The sequence below is a fragment of the Dipodomys spectabilis genome, unplaced genomic scaffold (genome assembly GCF_019054845.1).
Source record: "Dipodomys spectabilis isolate Male_0828 unplaced genomic scaffold, ASM1905484v1 ptg000043l, whole genome shotgun sequence".
NCBI classification, from domain to species: domain Eukaryota; kingdom Metazoa; phylum Chordata; class Mammalia; order Rodentia; family Heteromyidae; genus Dipodomys; species Dipodomys spectabilis.
In genome coordinates, this window is record NW_024870720.1 from 32,449,455 (window position 1) to 32,457,886 (window position 8,432).

Below are 8,432 nucleotides of genomic sequence, written 5' to 3' on the forward strand. Positions count from 1 at the left end.
GCCTAGGTGGGCTTTCTGGATTTTCCTAGGTGAGGGAGTGAGCACTGAAGAAGAAAAGGATGAGGAGGTGACTCCGCCAGACATGACTTCCCAGAGGAAGTAGACAACCCACAAACCATACAGGATTTTTATCTGGAAGCACTATCACTTGATGGATCAAAGAAGATAAATCTCAGTCAGCAGCTGCAGGAGCTGCTGCAAGAGTAGCAGGCCCACTGTGGGCATCTGGCCAACCTGGGCACCCTGTGATAGGTAAAGCTGGAGTGCCAGGCCCTCTTCCTCAAGAGCTAGAACCACAGCATGTCTGGGGAGAGGAAGCAGGAGACAGAGGTGCCCCAAAAGAAGTTGAAAACCTGCTTCACCCATGATCTGCCGGAGGAGGTAGACTACCAGAATCAAATGGATGACCTCCAGCATCAATGTATCCTGCTGTGGGAACACATCAGCATCATTGAAGAATCCCTATTTTTCTATAAAGAACAGAGGGCAGACCTGGATGAGCTGTATCAGGAGAAAGACAAGTGTGTCAGCCAGCTACCCAGGAGATAAGGAATAAGAAGGAGGAGCTGCAGGAGCTGCTGCTGTACCTTGCACAGCGTTCCAGAACAGGATACTGGCAGCGAGCTGGACCCATGCTGCTGAGGCCACCTCACATCTGTCAGGCCCCATGAACATGGAAGTTATGGAGGAGCAGCAAAGTTTTGAAGAGGTGCAACTTGAAGACAACCCGGAGCCTGCCCAACAAAAGGCTGGGGGGGGGGGCCTTGCCCCCTGGAGAACCCCACCACAGAGCAGATCGTGCTGCTGCTACCTGAGATGCAGGGCCACCAAGAGCTTGCAGTCTTGGGCAACGAGTCCTCCTTCCCTTTCATCTCTGGACTGATGCAAGTGATGAGTTCGAGATAATTACTCTCTATAGACCGGGCACCACCACCTAGAGAAGTGGGATCCAGTCCCCTTGCCTGTACTTTGGGACTTGGATGGCAATTGGGTGGCATTCTCTCAGGCCTTGTTAAAATGGGTGATTGGAAGGGGTAACCGAGGGCCAGACAGGGCAGAGGCTGCTAGGAGGAGGCCCAGACTAGGAACATTGAATAGTCTATTGGTTGCCAGGGAAGGGGCCCCCATGGTGGTTATTACAAAGAGTAAATTCTTTACAAAGATGTCAAGTGGAAGCATAATTTTCCATTAGCATATTGAATTAGTGATGCTACTTTATCAATTACTTTCATACTAGCATACTCATATTATTTTTCTGACATTTTCATGCTGATTTATGGAGTAGATTTTGTAATTCTTCAGATTTCGTTTTTGTTTTTTGGTTTTTTTTTTTTTTTTTTTGGTCGGTTGTGGAGCTTGAACTCTGGGCCTGGGCAGTGTCGCTCAGCTCTTCAGCTCAAGGCAAGCACTCTATCACTTGAGCCACAGCACCACTTCAGGTTTTCTGATAGTTTATTGGAAATAAGAGTTTCATAGACTTTCCTGCCGGGGCTGGCTTGAAACCACGATCCTCATATCTCAGACTCCTGAGTAGCTAGGATTACAGGCATAAGCCACCGGTGCCTGGCAATTCTTCAGATTTTTTTCAAAGGGAAATTTTATGGTATTTCCTCATATGAGTAATTTTATTATTTAAGTTTATATGTTGATGCATTCATGCATTCAAAAAAATTGTACTCTGCACCAGTAACACTGAGTTTTCTTGTTTGTTTTTTAATATATTACCATGGTAGTAAGCTAAGATGAAAAAAAAAAAAACCAGTACAAATTGTGGAAAAGAAGAAATGGTTTCTAAACCAGACAAGTTGAAAAAAAATATTAATAGAACTGGAGGTATCCTGTAATGGAAAAACACCCCAAGGAAGTACAGAAATGTAATTCTGAATAATATATATAATTATAGAATATCTATAGTGAGAATATCAAGCATCTCAAGTTTTCACTTATGAATTTTTCAAGTGACAAATGTGGCATACTGTTCATTGAATCTAATAAAATATTAAAATTCAAAAATTTTTTTAGAATTTAAAATTTTAATCAGTGTATAGTTCAAGTCTGTTTATATACATCTTTAGCAAAATTGGATTGAATTGGTTGAATTAGTGATTATTGTGACTTTTCAAATAGAGATGTGACATGAAATATGAATATTCTACTGGAATTGCTAACGATATATTCATCTGATGAAGGACATTGATTGAGACAGTGTTTTTTTTTCAAATTCTTTATTGTGATTAAGTGGTTACATAATTTCCCAAACTTCACAGTATTGTGAGATAGTGATGCTTAGTTAGAGTTACAAACACATTCTAACTTTCATGGAGCAAATTGTCTATCCTGGTCTATAACATTTATGAGTTCTATGAGCTTTGCAATACAGTTATTTCTTTCACATTGGGTGATATGTACAGTGTTTTCAATATTACCAAGGCTGATCTCCAAATCCTGGGCTCAGGCAGTCATTCCATATCTCTGGGACTAAAGGTATGTGACACCATGCCCTGCTACTAGATGAAGAAGAATTTACACAAATGTTAACCAATAAGGAAATATGTTTTTATTTTTACTTTTTATTTTTTGCAGCACTGAGGATTTGACCTAAAGCCTTGAGTATGCAAGGCAAAAGCTCTATAACTAAGCCATATACCAAACTCCTCATATTAATATTTCTTTCGTCTATCATCATGGGGCTTGAACTCAGGGCCTGGGCTCTGTCCCTGAGCTTTTTTGCTCAAGGGTAGCATACTATCTATAAGTCACAGCTCTACTTCCACTTGAATTAATCAGACACAAGAGTCTCATGGATCTCCCTGCCTGGGCTAGCTTTGAACTGCAATTCTCAGATCTCAGCCTCTTAAGTAGTTAGGATTACAAGCATGAGCCACCAAATCTAGATTAAAATTTTTTTTTATTAAATAGAACATTCCAGTTTGTCTAAAAGGTACTTGATGTATCCAAAAATACATCCCAAGTACATACTTGTACTAATTTTACCCCTGATGTGCAGGGAATTACCATACTCAGGAGGAATGATATTGCTAGTTTAGATTTCTCATCATTACAGAAACATACTAATTATAGGGATGCTTTTCAGGGTTGTAAGTGAATAGATAACAGTGATGAGTGTAAGAGAGACTGATGGTCAGATGCAGAGCCAACAGAACAACAACAACAAACCCAGAGTGATCCAAGCAAAAGAAATGATGTCTATCTTGCTGGATTCGTCATAGGCAGAGGGTGGATACTGTCTTATATGTGTTTTCCCACTGTAACTTGTAAAATTCTGTATATGTGTGCATATATGTAGGCTTGCAAAAGTGCTTATTTAACTAAATAACCTACATAGATTTGGCTAAGTTACTAGTTACTTTAACCCTTAAGAGGCTGTGTGTGTGAAGGCTTCCAAAACAAGGGACGAATTCGACAAAAATAAAGTGGTTGAATGAGATTATTAGCAACAATTGTCTCACTTTTCAAATGTTTTGTCATCTATTTTTGTTCTGTTATAAGAAAGTTTTTTATTTGCTTTTTTAGAGGCTGTGAATAGAGTTCAGTGGTAGAACATAAAGCCCTGGGTTCAATCTCTAGGTCAAAAGAACAACAAAACTTAAAAAAAATTTTTTTTTAATCATCCACTGACTTACATTCCTATCCCTTAAACCTCAAAGCTTAAGTGGTAAAATCTACACTTGATTAATTCTCTCTGGTGGAAAACATGAGCATGAAAATTTCTTCTAAGTTGTTTTGATATAAATGACTTGTTAGATACATACTGAAAGGCCAAGTGTGTTTATAAGTTTGTTCAACATTTGAATTTTATTTCTGTAAAGGCCAAAATGGGATTTTTGAGCACAGCTGCCAGAATGAACATATACACATATACATACATCTGTACACATATATTAAGTTTATAATTTTAGAGATCTAGTAGACATGCTTGTTTACAACATGGGTCTAACGTGGTAATTCAACAAAGAAAATTGTATTTTCATTAAATAATAATTTTAATAAAATGTGAACACATGTGAATTCCTTTCACCTACACAATTCCTTTTAATTCCAAATGGAAATGAAGAGGGCAAAACTCCTCTGGCATCTCCTAGTTGCCCTGAGTTGCTGCTAGTTCTATCAGTAAACATTATGTGGGTGTTGTCATGGTAAGTGGAAAAAGATTATCTGTCATTCTAAGTTGGTCTTCTGCTGCTAGCTGATTAGAGAACAGAAATAAAGTATAGTGAAATAAGAAAACAAAACCTCTTTTTTAAAAACAGCATACTTACCTTTTTAAATAAGGACTACTGTGAATACTATTTTTAGAGCAACATGCAAATAACATAATTGAAGAAGTTCAATAAAAGGAAATTTTCAAAGAGTACAATTTAAGAAGTGGGTACATAAATACAATTTCCATTGTAGCTGAAAATATGCACTGAAGAAGTGTCTGATGTTTATCAAAATGAAACAACTGAATAATCATGTTTTATGGCATGGGGTGAATGTCAAGGGAGGGGGAGGCAGACCAGTTGGAAGAGAAGGGTGGGTAAAAATTCAAAGTAGTCAATGAATGTATATGAAAACTGAACCAAGTAAGTAACTTGAGGAGATGGGTGATGTTGGGAGAGAAGAGGGAGAAAGATGGCGGAGGTAACATCAGTCAAGGTGCACTGTACTCATAAGCTGACATGTTTAGGAATTGGAAACTTTTATACAACTTTTTAAAGATAATTAAAAAAAAATCACGTTTTAGAAAGTATACTTCACACAGATTCTTCCAAATGGAGATCTATAATTGAAACCGTTTTGTGTCTATACCCAACAGTATAATCAAATTTAATTTGCTGAGAAAGTCTGAGTAATTTTAATTGTCCCCTCAATACATTTATGTTTAATTCCTATCTCTTTTCTGTGAATCCAAATCCAAATAAGAGACAAAAATAAAAATGTCTATACAACGTGACAATTTTTATCCAGGCTTTTTTTCTTTAACTTAACAAGCATGTAATGCCTTTATTGTATCTAGTTTTTGTTTTTTTTGGGGGGGGGTCCCAGTCCTTGGATCTGAACTCTGGGCCTGGGCACTGTCCCTCAGCTCTTCAGCTCAAGGCTAGCGTAGCGCTCTACCACTTGAGCCATAGCGCCACTTCTGGCTTTTTTCTTTTTGCTTATGTGTTGCTGAGGAATCGAACCCAGGGCCTCAAGCATGCAAGGCAAGCGCTCTACCACTGAGCCACCTTCCCAGCCCTATTGTATCTAACTTTGAGCTTGTGTGCAATGGAATTGCCAAAACTGAAAACTAGCCAGAGGATTTAGTTCAGTGGCATGGTGTTTGCCTAGTGTTAATGAGGCCCTGGATTTGAGCTTCAGAGCAAAAAATACAACAAACCAAAGAAAGAAAGGAAGGAAGGAAAGAAGGAAGGAAGATGGGAGAAGGAAATAGAGGAAGGGAGGAAGGGAGGGAGGGAAGGAGAGACAAAGAAAGAAAACCATACATTGTGTATTTTTTTGTTCAGTTACACACACACTATGCTATGTTTTGTGTGCAGACAATGCACCATGGTAATTCTGAGAAATGATGTATTGGTATCAAGTGGGAAAGTTGGGGAAAGCTTTCTGGAGGAGGTACATCAAGTTGGGCCTGTCACATGCAGGAAATGAATGGTGAATTGGGAAACATAATGTTTAGTGTTAGGGGAAGAAAAAAAGAAAATGAAAGTGAAAAGGTGAGATGTTTCAGAGAGTGGAAAATTAATTGGTTTCCTAGAGCAGAGTTGTGGGTTTTGAGCTATGGGGACTGGGTTTTCATGATATCCCCAGGCTTTGCTCTCAGATCGACTTCAACTTTCAGAGTTTCTCAGCTATTTTTATCTTGTTGATTATATTTCTTGCAGTCTTTTCTTGGTCCTGCTGTCCTGATTTCACCCCTTTGCTGAGTTTTTTTTTTTTTCATTACAGAATTGGAAAACTCTTTCTTATAGCTCCATGCATGGACCAGTTTCTTATTTCCTAGTTTTATTCTCTACCTGCATTTAAAAAATATTTAATTTTGTTGTAAACGTGCTGTACAGAGGGGTTACAGTTACATGTTACCCACTTGTTCATTTTTCTCCCACTATCCCTACCTCCCAATTGTCCCCATTACTGTACATTTCTTAAGGCTATGCCAGAAAACCTCCTAGGTCTAGGCTGGCTAGAACACTTGAGTTTACAAATGTTTATTACATACTCAGTAGAGTGCAGGTGTCAAGGAATGGTACAGCCAAGGTTCCTTTTTTTTTTTTTTTTTTGGGTCTAGTTGTGGGGCCTGAACTCTGGGCCTGGGCGCTGTCCCTCAGCTCTTCAGCTCAAGGCTAGTGCCCTATCACTTGAGCCACAGCGCCACTTCTGGCTATTTTCTTTTTGCTTATGTGGCGCTGAGGAATCAAACCCAGGGCCTCATGCATACAAGGCAAGCGCTCTACCACTGAGCCACCTTCCCAGCCCCACAGCCAAGGTTCTTAACCCCAGCAGCTTTTAGTCAGGGTAAAGACTCCTTCCTGCCTCACATCCTCCTATATTGTACTCAGCTACAACTGCAGTTTCCAAAGTAAGAAAAACTAAATTAAAACAACAAATGCTAAGACCACTAAAAGTCATCAAAAATAAGTATTAACAGATTATAGCTGTGACAAAAGGGTATGATTGTAGTGGTTTGAGTCTTAATGTTGCCATTTCAAGTAAGCTTTTTAACAAGATGATGTATGGGGGACAAGGGGGAATTATTAATTTTTGATCACCTACTGTGTGTCTAGTCCTGTGCGTGGTGTTTTTTATATATCAGTTAACATAGTTCAGCCTACTTCCAAGCCCCAACTTTAAAAATGAAGTAAAACATAAAACCCCAATGACCCACTAAAAATAAAAATAATCCATCCTGTTTTAAAGATGTCCAGAACTGAGGTACAGATAGGATCAACCTGGAATTGCAGATTGATTGAAGCATCATATTAAGCCTACTCATCCCTCAGCTATACCACTTCCTAGATTGGGGGGCGGGGAAGGTCATTCATTTATTCAATTTACCCAGTATACGTGAAGCACGTTGTTGTGCACTGCATTTTAAGCTAATAGAGTGGGATGCTCTCTTTCGTTAATATAGCTCTTACAGGATAACAGAGATAGACATGCAATTACAAGGAAAGCCTTGTAATCAGCAGCTATAGTTCTGGAGGTCTATAAACTATGGTATGGGGAAAAATGAGAAGCCAGTCCATTCTAATCGGGGAGTGGCAATATCAGAGGTCCTGGAGTTCCATAGAGTCAAGTGATATGGGAATGAAACCAGGGACTGAAAAGTCTTGGTAAGAAAAGTACTGGCTGGCGTGAGGGCGCTGAAAGGTGAGGGAGATGGTGGTGATATACACCTCCCGTGTTAGGTTGGTGGAAGAGTACATCCAGAGTATGCAAAGCACAGCCCTTTGTCTTTTAATTGTTTTATTCTATTAGATTATATTATCTTCCAACTTTGAAATTCCTTGTGTGTGTGTGTGTGTGTGTGCGCGCGCGCTCGTGTGCGTGCATGCGTGTGAGCACAGACATTACTGGAGATGGAATCCTGGGCCTTGTACTTGCTAATTAAGTATAGCAATGAGTGATACCTGCAGCCAGTCCATAAGTGTTTTTGTTTTTGTTGTTTGCCAGTCCTGGGGCTTGAACTCAGGGCCCAGGTACTGTCCTTGAGCTTCTTTTGCTCAAGGCTAGCACTCTACCACTTGAGCCACAGTGCTACTTCTGGCTTTTTCTGTTTATGTGGTACTGAAGAATTGAACCCAGGGATTGGTGCATGCTAGGCACGCACTACTACCACTAAGCCACCTTCTCAGCCACATAGTTCATAATAAGCCATAATAATAAGCCATAAAACCATAACCTCATGTTTTCAAACCATTAGATCTTAGGCCTGTCTAATCTCTTCATATATTAGTATTCTCAACAATGAAACAGGAACAATAGACTCTATCTTACATCATCATAAAGATTTACTTAGTTAATACACATAAAACATTTTAGAATATTGCTGGCCTCTCATCAGAGCCCAATAGGATTTGTTTTAAATTTACATCCTGTTAAAATTTTATATAAATGTTAAGCAATAGCAAGGTATTAGTGTGGATGTAGGAGGAAAACACAGGGAAAAGGAAACAGACACATCCAGGGATGTGACTATAATCCCACTCTAGGACAAATACTTTATAAGGGCAAGACAAGGTGCCTGCCTTATACTTGGTGGCAGACCTCCCAATCCCATCCCACTCAGATATGCAGTGGTCAAAGAACCTTTCTTTGGTGGTGAGGTTGCCTATCTCCTGTAGCTGTCCTTAAAAGTATGGTCAAGTTGCAGAAAAAAATATTATCATAGAAATGTATTTCATGTCAAATAAACAATTTTTCCTCTG